General features: G+C 51.8%; 1 protein-coding gene across 1 annotated transcript in view; it reads left to right on the top strand.

Moving 5' to 3' along the window:
• The first annotated feature begins 15,922 nt into the window (after positions 1-15,922).
• LOC132597868 (uncharacterized) overlaps positions 15,923-21,738 on the top strand; it is a 41,109-nt gene continuing 35,293 nt past the window's right edge. Inside the window, exon 1 of the mRNA XM_070046318.1 lies at positions 15,923-16,182. The gene's annotated coding sequence lies outside the window, so the exon portion shown is untranslated. The remainder of the gene's footprint in view (positions 16,183-21,738) is intronic.

The following is a 21,738-nucleotide window of genomic DNA, read 5'->3' as shown; positions in this document are numbered from 1 at the left end:
AGGCTCTGGACGCGCAGGCTCAGCGGCCATGGCTCACAGGCCCAGCCGCTCTGCAGCATGTGGGATCCTCCCAGACCGGGGCACAAACCCGTGTCCCCTGCATCGGCAGGCAGACTCTCAACCACTGTGCCACCAGGGAAGCCCTGGCAGGTGGATTCTTAACCACTGTGCCACCAGGGAAGTCCCGGAACACTGTATTTATATATTACTTATATACTTTAAAAATATATAAACATAAAATATAAGGCAGAAAAGCAAAAATACCAAAATGTTATACTGAGGTTATTTCTTGGAGGTGAGACTATAGATAATGGCATCTTTATCCCTGTATTTTTTTGGGTATTATTTGAATTTAAAACTTTAACAGTTTGCCATTCAGGGAGGTTATGAAGAGCAAGTAAAGTCTTACATATAAACTGTCCTGTGGACTGAAAAGTGCATTATAATAACAGAGTCCCAAGACATATTTGCTGATTTGGAGGTAGAGAAGCAGTGACAACTGCTTTAGAGAAGGCTTACCGTTACATGGAGCAGATACTGACGGGTCTTTGACCATGCAGGGACAGTGGGCATGGGTATTTGGGTGAGTATGGGTGCTGGCAGCTCAGCAGGGTGGGGATGGGGTCGACTGCTGTCAAGAGCCCAAACTTTTGAGTAAGACCCACTTGAGTTCAACTTCTTACTCTGCCTTCAAGTAGTTATACACATTTCAGACGTGTCAATGAAGCTGCCTGGGCCTCAGTTTTCTCATCTGTAAAATGGGGTCAAGAGTACTTACCTTGCAGATGTGCTAGTGATCACTGACCTAGCTCTGCAGATCTTGAACTGGTTTGATCCTCCAAATACCTACCCCTCCCTACCTCTACCCCATTTAGAACTCAGGAGTCCACGCCTCTTTTCTGGGGCTTGAGGAGTATGGAAAGGTTAGAGGGTTGGCAGGGACTGTGTTTCGGAAAGCCAAAAGGTGGATTGGGCAAAGGATTGCCTCTGCTGGCGGTCACTAGGCCAGGCTGAACGCTGGCAGAAATGGCAGTGACTGGTTGCCTGTGTGTAGGTGATGGCAATACTGTTAGAATGGATGGGAGGCGCTCCCAGGCAATGACTTGGCTTCCATCGGGTGCTGGGGTTTCAAATAATCCTCCTTGCAGTGGTTGTTGGCCAAGTCTGCCCACTGAGCTCTTTTCAGGCAAGGGCCCTCCTCTTCTTAGGAAACTACCCTCTCAGGAAACCCCTTCTCCCTCCTCAATTATTTCATAAAAACACTTGATGGCTCATTAACCTAGAGCATGAGCCATTCCCTCTCTGGGAAAGCTTAAGCCTCCTAGCCTTCCAGAGCAGCAAAGAACCAGAAGGCAAAGGGGAAATGGTCTGAACTCTCATACCCGCGCCAAAAGGAACTGAAACCTTGCCATGCCTGGCACAAAGCAGGTGCTTGTAGATGACAGCAAACATGCTTTCCCCTCCAAACATTGGATAAGCAGTTGATATTAGTAGGTAGCTAACAAATTGGGGAATTGCTGACTTAAAGTTAAGCGGGTTTATTGTGGGATTTGTCTGAGCCTTTATTATTTTTAAAATAAGTTTATTTATTTATTTTTAGCTGTGTTGGGTCTTCGTTGCTGCGGGCGGGTTTTCTATAGTTGCAGAGAGCGGGGGCTACTCTTCGTTGCGGTGTGCAGCCTTCTCATTGCAGTGGCTTCTCTTGCTGCGGAGCATGGGCTCTAGGCATGCAGGCTTCATTAGTTGTGGCACACGGGCTCAGTAGTTGTGGCTTGCGGGCTCTAGAGCACAGGCGCAGTAGTTGCGGTGCACGGGCTTAGTTGCTCCGTGGCATGTGGGACCTTCCTGGACCAGGGCTCGAACCCGTGTCCCCTGCATTGGCAGGTGGATTCTTAACCACTGCACCACCAGGGAAGTCCCTTGTCTGAGCCTTTAAATTCTACTGCTCTTGTGACTTTCCAGGGAGAAATTTACACAGGAGGACTGTTCACAGTTCCCTAAACTTCCTGCACTGCGAGGCCCTTGTTCAAGGAATATGTGTAAGTGTCCTGTGGAACCAGAGTCTGAGAACACTGTTTCGGAAATACATTATGTAATTGGATTACAGTAATTTTGAATACTGATGATCATTCATCATCAAAAGAGTGATGATCACTCTTTGCCTTATGAAGACTTGGGCTTAGACAGTGGCTGCGGTGGGAGGGTCCCCCAAACCCAAAGCACCCGATTTCATGCTCTTAGGATAGATTGTTAGTCATGGGGGATGGTACGGGGCCGGGGTCCCATATTTTAATCAGCTGGGGAACTTCAGCCCACACCACCTCTCTCTCCCCACCTGTCTGCGGTCTGAGTTCTCCTTACACCCTCCCCTGCATCTCTAGCTTTTAAACACAGGGTTCGGTGCTCAATACTCATGGGCTATTTTAACAATAATACACCTTCTCACCTGGGCATATTTTTAAAAGCATTTTCTTATTTCTAGGGTGAGGTAGATTAAACTTCCTCAGGTGTGAAGCAGGGTGATTGTGCTTGGCTAGTGAGGGGATGTGTGTGTTAACTTCTAGTTAATGAAAAACTTCAGATGTAGATAAAAGTAGAGAAAATTGTTTCATGAACCCCATGAGGGGCTTTTGCACAAAAGGTTAGCTTCTAATTTGTTGATCGGGACTACAACCTAAGATTTTTTTAATTAAAATTTTAATTTTGAGATAACTGCAGATTCACAGGCACTTATAAGAAATGATACAGAGAGAACCCAAGTAGCCTTTACCTCATAGCACAGGAACGTGACATTGGTACAATCTACCGATCTTATTGTGATTTCCCCCATTTCACGTGTGTGTGTGTGTGTGTGTGTGTGTGTGTGGTTATTTCTACACAACCTCACCACATGTGCAGGTTTGTGTATCCAGCCCCACAGTCAAGATACAGAGCAGTTCTAACACCCCGAGGATCCCCTCCTCCCTCAAGGCCAGTCAGGGTGCTTCGGTCTGGGGGTGTGAAATGCCAGAGACTAAGGAGAGGGTGGGCTCAGGAAAAAAGAGGTAAGACCCTGTGTGGCAAAATAAGAAATGTATATTTGATCTCTGCCCCACTTCCTGGGGCAGATTTCCTAAACCCCTGAGAATTTCCTGGGTGATAGGAGGGTTTTTTTGTTGTAACGAGGCAACTCTTGGTGGGTTCTTGGATGGGGGCTGGTCGTAAGAAAAAACAAGGGAGAATTAGAAGCTTAGATCTTTCAGCCCCACCTCCCATCCTCCGGGGAGGGGAGGGGGCTGGAGACTGAGTTAATAATCGATCATGCCGCTGGCATGAAACCTTCATAAAAATCCCTAAAGTATGGGGTTCAGAGAGCTTCCAGTTTGGTGAACACATCCACGTGCTAGGAGGGTGGTGCACCCCAAATCCACGGGGACAGAAGCTCCTTTGCTTGGGAACCTTCCACATCTCACCCTATGGACCGCTTCACCTGGCTGTTCATCTGTATTGTTTGTAACAAACCAGTAAACGTAAGTGTTTTCCTGAGTTCTATGAGCCACCATAACAAAGTATCGAACCTGAGGAAGTGGTCTGACGACTCCGTATTTGTAGCCAAGGTGGACAGAAGGGTGAGTAACCTGGGGCCCCACTACGTGTGATTGGTGCCTGAAGTGGGGACAGTCTTGGTCACCTGTGGGAGCTGCATTAGCTCCAGGTAATTAGTGTCGGAATTGAATCGTAGAGCACCCAACTGGTGTCCAGAGAGCTGGATAACTGGTCATAGTGGGGGAAAACCCATACATCTGGTGTTAGAAATGTTAAGTGTCAAGAAGAAAGTGTTTTCCTTCATCTTAGAAGACTGAGGCGGCTGCAGTGGGAGAGGGACCTCATGGAAAGAACAGAGAAGTTTAAAGGGGATTTTCAGAAAGTTCTGATGTGCCGTGAGTGATTCAACACCTCCATTTCCCCACAGAAAACCAAAGAATCTTCCATCGATTCCTTCAGAGTTGGATTTGCTTGGGGAGGGAGTGCTGAGGTGCTGAATCAGGTAGGGATTCCTAATCAGGGTCAAGGGAAATCACAGCTGATCCTCACTACCATCCAGACAGGGATGAGCAGGAAATATTATCTCCATGTTTGAAAGAAGAGAAAAGATTGGATAGAAGTGAACTGCCCCAGGTCACAGAGCTTGTAAGCAACAGGCTCTGGAAAAATCCAGGTGTGGAAGCACCTGCTCCCTGGGCTCCAAATCACATCTGGTTGAGTCCATTAAGGCTCAAAATCATGAATTCCCTGGCGGTCCAGTGGTTAGGGCTTGGCGCTGTCACTGCCAAAGGCACGGGTTCGATCCCTGGTAAGGGAACAAAGATCCCACAAGGCACGTGGCCAAAAAAAAAAAAAAAAAAAGACTCAGACTCAAAGTGGCCCAGCTGGAACCGCTGCTTCCCCTAGATCTAGATCTGCTCCTTCCCCGTGGTCCCCTCAGTGAATGGTGCCACTACCCAGTCAACCATGACTGCTCTCCTCTCTCACTCCTGCATCCTGCTAATCAGCACATCCTGCGCCCCAAGCCCCAGCACACGTCTCACCCCAGAATCCTCATCACCTCCACCGCAACCACCCAAGTCAATCCTTCTTCACCTCCTGATGGATGATTTTGCAAAAGTCTCCACAACAGTTTTTCTGCTTCAATAGCGGTCCCGCCTGAGTGATATAAATCAAGAGCTGGCCAATGACAGCCCGCAGGCCAAATCCGGTTCGTGAGCTAAAAATGATTTTTACATTATTAAATGGTCAGAAAAAAAACCCAGAGAATATTATTCTGTGACACGTGAAAATATGCAATTCAGGTTTTATTGCCCATGAGTAAAGTTTTATTGGAACACAGCCATGCTCACTCCTTTATGTTTTGTCTGTGGCCGCTCTCACAGAGTGAATCGTTGCACCAGAGGTCATACAGCCACACAGCCTAAAACCTTCACTGAAAAAGTGTGCTGCCATCACCCCCTTCCCAACCTCCTCCATGGGCTTCCTCGGCCTCTCAGAGTGAAACTTGAAGGCCCAGAGGCCCCTGCCCACCTCTTTGACACCTCACACCTCTTCTTTCCCTCGTGTCCACCATCGTCACACTCCGGTCACGCTGGCTTTGGGGCCCCCCCAACCAAAACCACCACCGCCCATTTACTGTACATGCTAAGCTCTTTCCCTCTCAAGCCTCTGAACCGCTGTTTCTCTGTCTGGAATCCTCTTCTGCTCTTTGCATGACTGACTCCTTTTCTCCAGGTCTCTCCTTAAGTGTCATCTCTTCCAAGAGGCCTTTCTTGTCCGCTCCGTCGCCCCATTACCCCATTTCATTGTGTGCTTCTTCCTTCATTGCGTGTTTTTCTCCTTCATTGCACTTTTGTCGGTCACCCCCACCAGGACACAAGCTCCATCTGGACAGAGCACATATTAGAGGCTCAATGATTGTTTGCAAATGAATGAATGAGTGGCCTTTCTTGGCCCAGGAGCTGTGTGTCCATTTCCCAAGCAGAGTGATTTCCGTCTCAGGGATTGAGATAATTCCCATCAAGTCCTCCCCAGTATTTTATTCTCCTCTTGGATCCATTATTGTTATTAACCACTGAGTTTCTCTTCCAAAAATGTTATCCTTAGGTGATTCTGCAAGAAACCAAGGAGACAGCTGGTACTTAACCAGTTTAGGGAAGAAATGTGTCCCCTTCTCAGCAGGTGAAGAGGCTCCTTGTTCTACTATCAAGAGACCCAATCCATAAAATATATTCATCTTGTAAACATCCAACTTTGGTGAGTGGTACAAATATAAAAAATTCCAACTCACTTTTTTTTTTTTTTTTTTGGCTGCCTTGGGTCTTCGAGGTTGCTGTGCACGGGCTTTCTTTAGTTGCGGTGAGCGGGGCCTACTCTTCATTGAGGTGCATGGGCTTTTCATTGGGGTGGTTTCTCTTGTGGAGCATGGGCTCTAGGCACACGGGCTCACTTGTTGTGTCTTGCGGGCTCTAGAGCGCAGGCTCAGTAGTTGTGGTGCACAGGCTTAGTTGCTCCACCGCATGTGGGATCTTCGCGGACCAGTGCTCGAACCCGTGTCCCCTGCTTTGGCAGGCGGATTCTTAACCACTGCGCCACCAGGGAAGCCCCAACCAACTCACTTCGTTTTCTAAGTAACAGAAAACAACCTAGGCTAATGAACACAGTAAATTGCTGGGGGCGTGACTGTGAAAAGTACAGTGACTAGGCTGGATTGCCTAGGATATGACATACACCCAAAAAAAAAAAAAAAAATTTCCTAAATCCTAGTGTCTGAAAACAACACAGGTTTATTTCCTGCTCACTTCACACCTCCATCATGGTTTTGGCAATTCGACGTGGTAGTCATCAGGAATCCAGATTGGTGGAGCACTTCACCCACCAGCCAGGGCTGGTCTCAGGGGCTCAGTCCCCAACCACAGGGGACAGGAAGGGCAGTCTATCCTGTGCCTGAAAGGGGTGGGGTTGCTAGATGAACAGCAGTAATGACAACATAGGGGGGTGAAGAGAACGCGTTCTCTTTAGAGGCGAAATAAGACCAGGGAAAAGGAGGGCGAGAAAGATGGGAGCCAAGCAAGAAGGGCCTCAGAGGCTCCTAAAGGCATGTCAGTGAGACTAACAGCTCTGGTCACACTCCTATGTTCACCTGAGCTGTAAATTTCTGTGTCATCTATTGTCATGGTGTTTGAAAAGCTGATTCTGCACTCTTGCAGAGCTCTTCAACGACTCTTTACTCTTCGACATTTATAGCACCTTTCCAAACGGGTGAGTTACAGCAATCCTCCTCAAGTAAAATTATTCTCCAAGCTCCTGCTTCCTTGAGAAGAGGCATGTAAACCCCAGGGGACACACAAACCAAGGCATGAACTCTGGCCAGGCTCAGTTTCTCACACCTCGCAGTAAGGACAGAATCAATACAAGACAACTCATCTTTCTCTTTAGGGCTGACCCTAAAATGTGCTTTCCATTTATAGCCAACCCTTCCTGTTCGGTCAATATCTTCCTTTGGAGCGGTGTTGTCCAACAGAACTTTCTGCAATAATGGAGATGTTCTACATCTGTGCTGTCCGATAAGGTAGCCACTGGCCACATGTAGCTCTTGAGCACTTGAAATGAGGTTAATGTGACTAAGGCATTGAATTTTTAATTGTATTTAATTTAAAAAAAATTAAATTAGAATAGCCACATGTGGTTAGTGGCTACTGTATTGAACAGCACTGCTTTGGAGTAACAAGGAAAACTGTAGCTTTGTATTCAGCTCCTATCTTTGCTACACCAAGAAGAAGATAACAGTGGGCCAGAAAGACCAATACAAATGCTGGTCACGGTGCATTCGATTCTGTTATCTCCTTCTGACTCATACTGCCCTGCACATGGTCACCTATCCACGGAATATGTCTCGACTGTTCCTTGTATAAGAGTGACCTCTAATCGGAAGGGGGGTTTGTGGTGGACCATTGACCAAAGGGTATGTCATCCATCCATACGCTGGCCAGAGCCCAGGAAGGTGGCCTGTCTGGAGCCTCTGAAGGAGCCCTGGTGATGGACTAAGCCAATCAGGCTGCCTTCCTTGGCCTTTTAAAAGGTTTGGCCAATCAGCTGAGAGAGGAGGTGGGAGCCGGCAAACCAGGAAAGGCAAAGACCCTAAAGTTGAGAGAGCTGGGTTCCCTCCTGGCAGCTGTCCTGTTCTAACCCCAGTTGCCAGCCATATACATCCTTAAATAAACAAGCAAATAAAGTACCCTTTCCTTTAAGGTGGACTGAGTGACTATTTCTTCTTTACTTCAAGAGAAATTAACTAAAATTCCTCTAACTCAGGGTTTCTCAACCTGGGTACTCTTGACGTTTGGGGCCAGAGAATTCTTTGTTCTGGGGAGCTGTCTTGTGCATTGTAGGATGTTTAACAGCGTCCCTGGCCTCTACTCACTAGATGCCAGCAGCACTGCCCGCCCACCCCCACCAGTCATGATAACCAAAAATGTCTTCAGACATTGCCAAATGTCTCCTGGTGGGTGGGGGGACAGGGGACAGGGCAAAAATCTCCATTCTCCACCCCCTTGAGAATCAACTCTCCAAATGCATCCCAAGTCCACCTCTTCTGGCCTCCTTGAGGACAGAAAGATAAAAACAGCAGTTTATTCCTAGCAACTCGCGGCTCTCCCTCCCTCTCTTCTCCAGGCTAAATAAAGATAGCTTTTTTAGTCTTTTTCCTAGAGTCTGTTTCACAGATATTGATGGCGACATCTAAAGATGAGACTGAAAGCATTTGGTTGAGAGGAACTTAACGCTTAACGCTCCCTATTTATAGAGACTGTGGGCAGACACATCTGTGCAACCCTGGGACAGTGACAGCTCCCTGGTCCAGGAAGGGGCACCTCCAAACTCAGCACAGCACTGGGTCCGTTCTTCCCATGAGCTGATTAAGATCTGCTGAGCCAACAAACAGCTGATTTACAGAAAAAGAGGAAATGATCTTTCAAGGCCATTGACATTTGTCTCTTCCCCTCCCTTTGAATATTCCAACTGTTTTGGAGATCTCTCCACTTGGTATTCTCACGGACACCTCAAACTCAGTCAAACGAAACTCCTGTCTTCTTCCACAAATCCATGCTTTTGCCAGTGTTTTCTATTGCGTCCGCCTAGTTTCTTGAATCAGAAGTCTGACAGTCATCCTCTGAAGCGATGTGAAAGGAAGAGTTTGGTAGAAGAATCTGCAGAGGGAGATAGTAGCTGCCTCATGGAGGATTTTGTGTGCTGTGCTAAGGCTTTTCAATGGTGATAGCTGCTTCCCCTTTCTCCTTAGTCATCTCCTCATTCACCTCCTGCAGTTTGACTTGCATCCCCATCATGCCACCGTAGATGCCCTCTTGAAAGCTCCCATCATATTCACAAGTCCAATCCACGGGGAGGGGTTTATCCAGGGTGTGTATGCCAGAGGGGTCAGAAATCTTATGGGTCAGCGCATAACTCTGTACTCTACTGTCCCCTGTTTCAAACTCAACATATTCGAAAACAGTTATTTTCCCCAACTGACTCCATTTTCAACTTCACCATTTAAGAAAATGAGGCAATGGCAGAAACTGTTAGCTCTCTCCCAGGGTCCGAATTCTTCTTCTTTCATAGAAACAAAATTCACTTCTACCACAGGGGGTATCAGAATTTTGTAGCCAGGTACAAGGCCACTTAGAAAATAAAGACCACTTTTCTCAGCTTCCCTTGCAACTAGGTGTGGCCATAGTCAACTTTCCAGACAATAGAATGTAAGTGGAAGTGATGAGTGACAGCTACAAGAATCCTCCCTCACAGAGCCCCTGGCTCTTGCCTTTTGCCAGTTCTTCGTTCCTTTCCCCATAAGGATGCTAGAACCCAAGGGCCCCAAGCTGGTACCATGAGGACGGACACCACGCTCCAGGATGGCAGATGAGTGAGCTGCCAGGAGCCTGGCTCTCCCAGGACTTTGTAGAACAGAGCTGCCTTCCCAGCTTTGAACTGAACACCACTGGACGTTCATCTGGGAAGGAAATAAACTTCTATTTTGTTTAAGCCGTTGTTGATTTGAGTTATCTGATACTCAGAGTTAAATATAATCCTAACCAACACAAGGGTTATTTCCCTAGTCCCGCTAGACTTGAAAACTTAAATTTATTTTTCTTCCTTCAATCCCTTTAAACTCTTACGTCCATGAAGGTCCTAAATCCTGTTGATTCTTCCTTTGTGCTTCACCTCACACGCATCCCTTCTTTGCGATGTCTACTGCCTGTTCAGGTCCCAGACTATTCTCTAGGCTCCATCTCCCTCCCTCCACTCAAGGCTGCACAGCCCTAGATTCCTGAGATGTCATGTTCATCATGTCACCCCTCATCCTCAAACCCCCAAACCTGGGCTCCTGTTGTGCTTATTAGGATGAAGCCCCAACGTGTCACCCTGTCATGAAACCGTTCCTCCGTAGAGTCCCGACCATTTTAATTTCTCCTCCCTCTGATGCGGATCTGCCCCAACATCCAGGAGAGCTCCCCAAACAACCCAGTGTGTCTTTTGCTTCGTGCTGGAGATCTTCAGTCCTGGCTCCACATTAAATCATCTGGAGCCATTGAACATAACCAGTGCCTGGTGTGTTAGTGTTTAGCGTGTGAAAGCATTATCTCGTGTGAGCCACAGAGCAGCCCCGTGTACCGTAGGGACTGTCATTGTCACCATTCTACAGATGAGGAAACAAGAAACTTAGGAAGTTCAGGACATCATTCCTGGTCAGATGGCCGTTGAGTGTGGAGGCAGGACTCTAACAGACAGGACTGCCCTCTAAACCACTGCTGTTGTAGTCCCTAGAATTACAACAAATGAAGAATAACTGATAGCATGGCACATGATTAATGGTCGATAAATCACAAAGTACAAATGAAAATTTTAAAAATGTGAATGCCGGGGAATTCTCTGGCGGTCCAGTGGTTAGGACTCCAAGCTTTCACTGCTGAGGGTGCAGGTTCAATCCCTGGTCGGTGAACTAAGATCCCACAAGCCAGGAGGTGAGGCTAATAATAATAATAATGGTAATAAATACAAATGCCAAACCTCCACCCTAGACCAATGGAATCTGAGTTTCTTGGGAGGAGGGCCTGAGCATCTTTGCATCATCTTTGGGTTGAGCCCAGGTTTATCCCAGGATGATTCTAAGGTGAGCCGGGGTTGAGACCCACTTCTTTATACAGTTGCTCCCGCCTATCTGTCTTCCTCTCATTTCCTCTCCCCAGCCCAGGTTCTACTTATCTTTTGAAGTTCAGCCCAAGTGTCATCTCCCCTTGTGGGGCTGGCCGGCTTTCTCCAGCCCGAGCGCGCCTTCTTCTGAATGTTGGTTGCCGAACTTGTCTACACCAGCTGAGCTGGTACCTCTTCCACCTCTTGGTTTGAACCAAGAGGTGGAAAATCTTGGCTTTATACCACTGGATCCTTGGCAAGTTCCAGATTTAATCATTTGCTGCTCATCTTCCTCCACCTTTGCCCGAAAGAGCAACAAGCATAATTGCGCCCCTATCAGAAGCAAGACCCGAACCTAGGGTCCTGCATAGTTGTAACTTTGGCTCAGCGCTCCCCTTGCAGGGATTGAAAGCTAGGAGGATGTGGGGAAAGATTGTGGTTCAGGAGATGGGGGACCAGTGCAACAGAAGAGAGGGAAGTGGGTGGGGGCTTTCTAGGACCCTCAGATGCAGAGCTGGAGGTTGGTAAGATGATCGGGGGTGCTGCTGCCTCTAAGGGAGAGACTGGACCCATGGACTGAGAAATTTTAAGAGCAAAGCCTGGGCAGGACCTGGGATGAAATCTGGTGGTCAAGGAACGGGAACTGAGAGAAGAACAATTTGAGCAAAAATGGCATTGGACCAACTGAGGTTGTTGAATGACTGAATGAATGGATCTTCACGTATGTTTTGGGAAAGAACTTAAAGCACTGTGGCATCCTTGCTTGGTGCAGGAACCTGCCAGACAAAAGAGGCTAAGGAGGCACCAGATGAGGGGTTTATTGGGAAAGAGAGACCCAGCCAGCCATAGGCCGTATCCCAAGAGTGCAGCTCACTCTGCCATCTGCCCACCACAGCCCCCAGGTTCAAGGGGCTCCTGTTGGCTGGGTCAATTTCCACTGAAGTTAAGGGTGTGACCAGGTCTCCACATCCATGCTGATAACCCTGCTCGATTATCTCCTTCCAACAGTAGGTGAAGTAGGTGGTGAAAAGAGTCCCAGGGAACAGACATCAGTTTTCTTGAGTTACATGGTGACTTAATGGCAGTGCTGGGATTAGAAGCCAGTTCTAATTCTCAGCCCAGGGGTCTTTATTCCTGACTCTGTTGCCAAGTTAGTCACTTTACCTTTTGGGGGCTCAGAACAAGGCCTCTAGTGGGGAGTGGGGGGACTGGATGCCTCTTCTCCTGGCCAATCTGTGTTCCGCAGGAGTCCCAGGTCCTCTCTGACTGAACCTGTTTTTGAAAACTAAGTGGGGGTTGAGTGGGACAAAGAGCAGTCTCTGGGGAGACAGTCTGGCAGGCTCCTGCTGTCCTGTCATGAAACCTGCTGTCCACATGATGAACCACATCCTGATCTTTCCAGGCTAGGGGAGGAGGGAGAGGTCAATTCCAGAGGATGTTTGTATTGGACAGGCCAGCCAAAGCATTCAACACATCAAAGGAATCTTTTCAAGAGGGTCACCATTCCTACAGCTCTACTGAGGGCCGCCTCCACCCCTACTGGGTCCTACTCCAGCCCTATGGGTTAGTCTGAACTCAAGGTCCTACAAGCCAAGGGTTGTAGATCTCTGGACATCCCAGGAGCTTCAAGGTGGCCTGGGGCAGACGTTCTGGCTGACCAAGGACCAAGGTTACCCTACCTGCAACATTCGGGTTCTCCCCTTCTTAGCAATTTGAACTACAGCTGCAGAGAGAGGGCCAGGAAGCAAGGACACATGAGCACTGAGCAGCCCTGGAGGCAACACTCTAACCTGGCACCTTGCAGCTCCTGCTGCCTCGGGGCTACAGGACACCCCAGGCAGTCAGAGAGGCCCCCGGATCCAAAGAGCCCTCCAGGCCCTCTGTGCTCCAGTATCCACCATGTATGAACATACACAGAATATCCCAACTGCCTTATTCCCAGCCGTCTCCTCAAAACACAGCCGGTCACCCGAGGCAGCCTGAGTGAATCTCTGTCACCAAATGGCCCAGAGACACGCTTGAGGAGAGGTGCATCTTGGAGGCAAAGTGGGGTACCGCTGCACCTCCCTGCACAGAGAACTCCTCCACGCCCCACCTTGAAGGGCAGGGAAGTGTTCCATTAGGAGACCCCAGGTGTGCTGACTGGGATTCAGAGCTGAGAGTCTAGGGAAGCACTGCAGCCAGGATGGGGCTGGGCCGCAGATAGAGCCAGTCACAGGACTGCATGTGCGTGGAGGGGGCTGGCGGCTGCCACATTTTCACTGGCTGGGGCAGAGCCCCTTCCTCACCCACAGTCCCTGGTTTATTGTTGTTTGCTCAGTAGCAGATGCTGCCATGGGCCCAGATTGTGACTTTGACCCAGGTGGGTTTCTTCCTTCCATCACCTCCCCACCATACTCCCAGGTTGCCAGACAGACTCTGCACTTTCCTCCAGGGTAGAAGAAAAGCAGGAAGGATTCTCTGCCAGGGCCTCCCTCCTTGGAGCTGGGTGGAGTGGGGCATCCCCAGACTGAGATTGCACAGGTTTCTCCAAGCCCAGGTCTGCAGAGATATCACCATCAACATCACTCCCATCTCAAGGCAGGTCCTCGGCTGAGAGACGGTGAGCAGACCTGCAGCGTTCAGGTCAGCAAACATCTCCTGAGCTGAGCTCTGTGGGGCACGTGGAGATGGGCAAGACCCAGTTCTGGCTCTGAGAAGTTACGACCCGGCAGGGAGATGTAGAATTTACACAGAGAACAGTAACTCAGGGCAGGATAAGACCAAAGTCATGAGAGCCCTTCCAAGCGATCCAGAGACTAAGGACAAGTGAGCTCATATCCCTGGGGACAGAGAGGCCTGCATGGAGGAGTCAGCATTTGACCCTGGCCTTGGGGACCAGGTGGACTTTGACATGGAGAGAGAGATGGAAATAGTGGGGCCGGGGCAGGAGATTCCCAAAAGAAGAACTGTCAGTCATTACGTTACCAGCAATTAATGTCAGCTGCTGTGCCAGGCACTGTACCAGGAGTTGCTGGGGGAACAGAGTGCCACATATCCCTGCCACGGTCCCGGGGGGAGCCAGACAAGTAGATGATGGCTGCAGCTCAGTGGGACAGGAGCTGTGGGTGAGCAGGGCAAGGGTGAGGGGATCCCAGATCATGTAGCCTTGGTGCAAGTCCTGCTGGAAGTTAAGCCTAGAGAAAGGGAAGCAGAGACACACCATGTTCACCCCCACCCTACCTCTAGCCACCGCCACTTGACTGACCTTGAATCTGAAGGCTTTAGAAACCTACTTTTCGGCTTTGGTCAGAGGCTGATGATGTGGAGGAAAAGAGCACACATGCCAACCTTTTGGGGGCTGTGCACTCGATGTCACTGTTTCCCCGCTGTCCTTTTACAGGCTTCCCCCAAAGATATCACCAGGGAGTGTATATATATTGAGGAGTGTGGGTTCACTCACTGTTGCAAAAAAAACCACCCACAGGAGGGTCAGGACCAGAAATAGAGCATGTCATTTCTCCAGCACATTCTAGGTATCATCTCTTGTCATCTTCACAACAGCCTATGGAGTGAGCTTTATGACCTGGCTTTGCAGATGAGTCCCTGCAGCTCAGGGAGTGAAAGGCATATGCAGAGGAAGGACACACGGCTCACAAGGGGTAAGGCCAGGCCTGTTCTCTCCAAAGCTTGCTCTTTGGTCTGGTTCCTATTTGATAGGTACAACTGGGTGTGTCCACCAAGGTCAGTGTGTGGTTGCCTGTTTACCATCTTTGTGGTCAACAGGAACAAAGGCCAAGTGTGGATACCACGGGTCAGGGTGCTATGTGAGAAGCAGCCCTCCCCCCGTGCTGCGGGACAGTGTGCTGTGTGAGCCAAGTCACTGTCCTGAGGTCTGCACACAGCACAAGGAGACAGAGTCCTTGGGGGACATGTGTCCAAACCCCAGGCACACACCGCCTTCCAAGCCAGAGAGAGCAAAGGTGAGAGAAGCCCAGGGTGCAATGAAGCAGAGAGAAAGGACCTCTCTGCGACCTCTGGGAAGAAGGGGAAGGCTGAGCCGTCTCGAAAGACCCTCCCTGCTCCCCCCCCACCTACACTTAGGTGCACTCGGAGCCCGCCAAGCCCGCTCCGCCCAGCGGTCTCAGCGTTTGCGCTCGGAGTTCCCAGGCCCCGCGCGCAGCCTCCCAGCCTCCGCCCCAAGGCTAAGCCCTTGCTATTTTGATCCGGAGGAGCCATCTCCTCACCCTCGCGGAGGCTGAGTCAACGGCCCAGTCACGGCAGGACGGAGAGCTTAGTAAAGAGCCTCTGAAGCTGGGTGCTCACGTTTCTGTGTGCCGGGCCCCGCCGAGAGCGGGAACGAGGAGACGCTCAGAAAAGTCGGTCGCTCCCCAGCACAAAAGATTCCAGAGCCTGTGACAAGCACCCCGGCCCCCAGTGCTTCCGTCCGAAATCAGTTCTCTCCTGATGCCAGAGGGTACGGGGGCGCCGACCTGTGGCTTGGCGGCGGGCTGGACCCCTGCAGGGTTCTTCCTGCCCGCGGGGTCCGGGCGCGGCCGGGGGAGAAAGAGCAGGGGTGCGCCTGCTGCCTGAGAGAGGAGCCCCTCCCGCTCGGGTCTGCATAGGTGGGTGTGGATGGGCGTGTGGAAGGAGGTCCCCCGCCGGCCGGCCGCGCGGGGTCGCAAGGTGGGGGGAGGGAGTTCGTCCTTCAAAGCCCGCACGCAGGGCAGGAGGCCCTGACCTGGACCTACCCTTCTGCCCCGGGGCTCTGGCCGCACACCCCAGCAAGTCCCTGAAAGAGCCCGAATGCGGGGAGCGCCTGCCCGAGACAGACAGACCCAGATGTGCTGTGCACTGTGTGTGTGTGCGTGCGCGCGCGCGTGCAAGGCGAGAGGGTCTCGGCGTCCCCCGCACCCTCTCCGGGATTCTAAATTTTGCCATCCTTTGTTCTCAAAATAGTCGGCGAGCGCGCTCGGCGCTGCCCTCGGAGCGGGTGGGGACTGCAGCGCACTCGCTCGCGCGCGCAGAGTTAGCTGCAGGGTTACAAACAGTCTCTCCCTGCTCCCCCGGCCTGAATTAATGTGTTACTATTTTGGGCGCGCCAGTGTTTCCAGGGGAAACCTAATGACGCAATGACGTCAATGCAGGTCAGCAGCGGACTCTCCGCGAGGGCGGGCGGGCTCCCGGCTTTCAGGCTCCGAGCAGTGTACGGGCGGCAGGTCGCCGACGAGGCGGCGCAGGCGGCGGGCGCGGGGGCCAGGGAACCCCGGCCAGGACCAGGGACCAGAGGGCGCTCGCTCCTAGCGCCCGCACCTGGGTAACTTCCCGCCGCCCGGGACGGAGTTTCTTTGCTGCCCACGGACAGGAGGCGGCTTGGAGGGCACGCGGGGTAACCCGCACTCCCACCACACCTGTATCCAGGGGGACCAGAGGAGCCTGCAGGTCCGGACTCGCTGAGGGAGCTCCATGCGGGGCCTCCCACGCAAGGTACGCGCAGGTCCTCAGGGTGTCCCCAGCATGGGGGAGGGAGACACTCGCGCTCACTCCCGTCCACACTCCTCTAGTCCGTAACTGGGCGTCTGGGGAAAGGAGAAGAGGTGTCGGAGACCTAGCCCCTCCTCCTGTCTCCCCCACCCTTCTGAGCGCAGGAGCCGCCTCTCTGCTCCTCTCCAGCACCTTATCGGGTCTCAAGCTAGAACTGGGCCTTCCCAGTGGCTGTGCCTCCCTTGGAGGTGCGTCTGAGTCCGGGAAGCTAGGTGGGGAGGGACATCCAGGCCAGACTTGGGGATGTGAGACTGGAGTGGGAGCCTCAGAAGCCTGGAGGCAGGAGCCGGTCCCGTGTGCAGGGCGCGTGTATGGGACTGCTTGAGTGTGCCTGGTGTGTGCGTGTTCTGGGGCACGCCGTGTGTCCATGGGGTGTGTACCTCTGCTCTCATGGAAGTCTGCTGTGCGAGTGTGTCAGTGCCGTAGGTGTGAGAACGCTTCATCCACCCCTCCTTGACCTGTAGCTGGGGTACCTTCCAGGAGTGTAGGGGGGCAGCGAGGGACCAGCCCAGGTCCAGGGTCTTTTCCCTGCTCATCTGCCACAGCTGGCCCAGATTGCACCCTACCCCCAGCCAGGCCATGACCCGCTTTCACCAGAGCTGGCTGTAGCTTCGGCTAGAAGCTCACTTCTCAAAGCTCAACCTGCCTTCTCGCTCGAACTCATTTGTGCTCTTCTCTCCTTGGAGCGTGAGTAGAAGGGGGAATTCATTTCCTTCCACCCGTTCTCACTGGGGCAAGGCTCAGGCTCGAGAACTGCTCTCCACCGGCTCCGCTGCAGCCCTCGTTTTCAGCACCAGAGTGCGGACAGCTCCACGCCCGCCCTTCCGCCGCCTCTTTCCTCCCAGCACTGAGTGCCCGGCCTGGGAGTGAGCAACCCCTGCCCGGGCCTCTCTGGCTTCTAACTCACTCCTGAACCCGACCCTAAACCCTCCTACGTCACCGCCCTCAACACACACAGAAGTCTGGCTCTAGCCTCCCTATCCCAGGCCTCTATCCGGAAGCTGCAAGGGGTAAAACCAACCTGCAAAATCTCCGAAGCTGACTGCCAGCCATCACTGCTTTGTGGCCTGATTTCCTCCAAGGGGTAGTGACTCTGAACAGAGGCTGCTAAGGCCCTGCCACAACTTCCCCTTTCCCACCTCAGTTTATTAAAAGTAAATAAAGCCAAATTCCTTCCCCCAAAAGGCAAGCCAGCCTTCAGAAGGCTGGGTCCAGGGCTTTCTGGATTCTCAAAACACAATTCATGGCCCCTAATATCCCTTTCCAGACATCCTTACAGCCCCGTCCATTCCTCCTTTCCTAAATATAGACCTCACCTAGCGGAGGGGCAGTGGGGATGAATACTACCCACATCTCTATCTCCCCCAGCAGTCAGAGAGGGTTCAGCTGAACGTCATGGCTTTGGGGCTCTGGATGGAGTGAAGTCTGTGTGAGTTCTCACCAGAGCTGTGCTCCAGACTGCCCAAGAGGCCCCCAAAGTAATTTTTGTGGTGGCAGAGCTCTGTGTAGACCACATTCGTTGGACTGTGGTCACACAGAGGACTCTGAGATAGCCCCCACCTCTCCCCCCCCCCAACGTGGAATCCAGGACGCAGCAAATCTACCTGTGGCTCTCTCCACTCGTGGTTTCCTTTGGCTGATAAAAGCACCAGAGATGGTGCTGGAATATTGTCTCAGACACCTCTCTCCACCTTGCTCATGTGTCTTCTTACTGTCATCCCAACTCCTCCAGGAGGAGCAGACTCAGGGATGGAGGAGGGAAGCCAAGGAGAAGTCACCTCTCTCCATCCTGCCCCGCCCTATTTCAGAGACCTTTGGCAAGCTGGGGACCATGAACCTCTTTCTCTACCTGGAAATCAGAACATTTTTCCTCCTCAGATATTCTCCTCTCTCAGGTAGCAGAGATTAGGCCAACCTTGTCATATCTGACCCGGGGCAGATCCAGGTGTTGTCTTTGTCCTACTGAGGCTATAGCGCTAGAGGGGGTCTGGGCTTAGAGAGCAGAGTGCCTCTTTACAGAAGCTCTGGGACCTGGAGCGAGGTGTGCACACTGTCAGCAGGAAATGGCCTTTTCTCTGAAGAAGCCATTGTTCTGCTTGCTTTTGAGCTATCAGAGTGAGGAGAGAGAAATCCCCAGGCTAGGGGCAAGGGAAGGAGAGACAGTCACCCCCCTCCAGGAGCACTTCCTTCTCACAAGGTGGAAACCTAAGCCCAGCTCCTACAGCATCCTGAGTTTCCACGGGTCTCAAGGGGAGTCAGGAAATGGCTGTTCTTCCAGAGGAATTAATTTTTATGACAGAGCTGTGTGTGGTTAGGGAGGTGGCAGTGTGGGCAAAACATGCAAACAGCAAGGGGGTGTGGCTTCCGCAAAAGGACAGTGATCCCTACCCTGCACCCCAGGACTTCTGCAGCTAAAATTTGATCCTCCGGGAGTAGCACATTGACCACCATCTGCTTAGCCCCACTCCTGGCTACCCTTCCATGCTGCCCTGGCTCCCTGGCTCCCTGGCTTCCTTCTGTGCTCAGTTAGGTAACATCTGGCTGTGGCCTCAGGGGAAGGCTGGCCAAGGTCAGGCAGATAGAGGGATGTTTGCCCCATAGGTCTGAGCCTGGCCTGTCCTCTTATGTGCACAGTAGGGACCTGGAGAGGAGAGCCAGGGAAGGTGAGGGGCCCTACCCTGCAGGAAGCCTGCATGTGACATCGCACTGGGTGTGGGGGACAGCCCAGGTCTCTGATATTGTCCTCGCCTGACCACAGGCATCATGGGCCAGAGGGGCTTCTGGTTCTACTCCCCCGGGTCAGGTGCTCTGCAGGGAGCTGGACTGACTCAGCACCATTCCCCATACAAGGGGCCGAATTCTCCTTTTGGCCCCATGCTGGTTGTTTAAGCAAGTCTTTATGACGAGCCGCGTTTTCTCCATCTGCATGATGGGGATTAGCTGAAGCAGAGGTGGTCCCCAAAGCTTGAGGGTCGACTTGTTCTGAGGGTGACTTGTTCTGCGGGTGCAGTAGCATCTGAAATCAGATAGCCAGCTCCTAAAATACCTGGGTTCCTGAGAGGCTCAGGGTGCCTTGGGGCATGGGAAAAGCTGCCCCACATCCACTGGTAACTTTCCTGCCTCCTGGCCACGGTCAGCCTCTCCCTACGGATGGACGCCCAGGTCCCATCATAGCAGCGAGAAATCAGGGACTCACTGCTATTAGAGAGGTACCCACGGGAAGCACGTGTGAGGAAATGGCTGGTCAAAGTCGCACAGCTCTAACCCTCAGCTCAGAGCTCTAGCTGGCAAACCCCAAACAAAAGACAGAAGAGCTCAATGGAAACAGTCCTAAAGTTTAGTCTTAGTGCCAAGAAGCTTGGAGTATTCCCTTCCATAAGGAATCACGTAGAAGCCTTCCAATCACCTCGCTATCCATCAGTGGGGCCTCTGGGCCCAGTAGGGACGAGACAAGGTCCAAGTGAGCTGGGACAAAGTCACTGTGCTTTCCTCACTATGCGGAGCTTCCCAGGAAACATGGATCTCATGCCCAAGGCCAACCTTCGGATTCTGCAGACCTCAGAAGCGAGACTAAGAGGGTGTCTCCTCCGCAAAGGGGAACAACCCCCATGCACAGTGCTGCGGCTTCACCAGAGGCTGCAGGTCACAGGGTTGGCACTGACAGTGGGTCGGGTTTAATCCAGGGATTAAACCCCATCTCTCCTGTCTGTGTGACCTTGAACTAGTAATTTCTCTACACAGCGAGAAAACAGAGATAAAGCATCTGCCCCAGCCCCTCACAGGCACTAGTTAGTCTGATGAGTACAGTGAAGACGAATGTGTCGGGGGCATGGAGGGCTATTGACCCTAAGAGCCTGAGAAGACCCCAGCATGCTGTCTCCCCACATGCTGTCTGGCCAAGTTCTGTTGTCAAGCTCTCAGCCTGTCTCTGTGCCTGGAAGCCAAGTACCGCATTCGGGAAGACAAGGAAATACAAATGCGCTAAATATCGTGAGATGGTCAGACATCCAGCACCTGACAGTGGACCGATGAGCCCCGCAGCAGTTTGTTAGTCACATACACTCACGGCCTGGGGAGGGGTGCGGGGGGACACCGCATGCCTTGCAGGGTCACGTGGCAGCCACACCAGGGTTGCACTCAGGAGCTGCCCTTGGGAGCGGAGCAAACCAGCGGGGGCTGCGTAGTACAGGCTTTGCAGTGATAAGAAGGTGGGTGCCCCCCGATTCTTGTGGGGGGTTGTGATTGTCTCATTTGAATAATTTCTTGGGCTGGCAGGGAAGTGAAACCCATTAGCTGAAGACTGGGGAGGGTGCAACTGGGGGAACTAGCTGGGTGGGGACCCTTTCCAGCTGGATGGGGGGCATATCTAGAAGGAGCAGGGAACTCACAGTTAGGCTTTGGGGACGCATGTCAGGGCAGCCCTTGAAATTTTAGGCCTTATAATACAACGACTGAGGTCCTGTGCCCATCTCATTTCATCTGCACGACACCCAGTAAGAGAGTTACATTTCACAGATGAGGAAACTGAGGCTGGGTAACTAGCCAAGACCATCAGATCAAGCTTTGTGCCCTGGTCTCCTGACTCCATAGCTTATGCTCCCCTTGTGCTATCCATCAGTGAGACCATCTACAAACAACAGCTGCTTCTCAGACACAGTTTGTGGGGCTGGCCCAGGCAGCCCCGCCATCTCCAGATGCCCCAGGAAAACCCTTTACATGTTCAGAACAGGATTCTCTGCAGCTTTGCTTCTGGTTGGGTTGTAACCAGGGAGAAGCAAAAGCCCTCTATGGCTCCTCTTTTTATTTTTTTTTCTTGCGTTTCACGGGCCTCTCACTGCTGTGGCCTCTCCCGTTGCGGAGCACAGGCTCCGGACGCGCAGGCTCAGCGGCCATGGCTCATGGGCCTAGTCGCTCCGCGGCATGTGGGATCTTCCCGGACCGGGGCTCGAACCCATGTTCCCTGCATTGGCAGGCGGATTCTTACCCTCTGAGCCACCAGGGAAGTCCCAGGTAGAAGCATTTGAAGGCAGGTGGCAGGAGGGCATTTTTGTTCCCTTAGAGTTGGGGAGAGTGACGGTGACTTAGTTCCCTGGGGTGAATAGATGCTGGGATGCTGGGAGTCAAGACCCTCCCCCAGTCCTTAGCCCAGCCAGGGTCTCATGTGCCTCAGGGAATTGGCTGGGCTTTTTCCGGAAGAGGCCTGTTTCCAGAAGATGCTCTAGGGACAGAAGAGTTTGTGTAATTTAGTTTTTGAGAAAACCAAAAGAGTAAGCTGTCTGGTTTTCAGAAACTGGAAGCCTCCAGCCCAGACCCAGCCCAGCCAGACAGGCCTTCCCATCCAGGCCTGTCTCACAGGAGTACTTGCTGTTCCTTTTAACTCCTCCTTCCTTTCCTGGAGCGTTGCTGGATTTATCAAATAAGTATGCAGGATGCCCAGTTAAATTCTAATTTCAGATAAATACAGGCAATTTCAAGATTCCCTGGAACCGAGGACCCAGA

This window comes from Globicephala melas, chromosome 9, assembly GCF_963455315.2.
Source record: "Globicephala melas chromosome 9, mGloMel1.2, whole genome shotgun sequence".
Classification (NCBI taxonomy): Eukaryota; Metazoa; Chordata; class Mammalia; order Artiodactyla; family Delphinidae; genus Globicephala; species Globicephala melas.
This window is presented reverse-complemented; position numbering and strand designations above follow the sequence as displayed.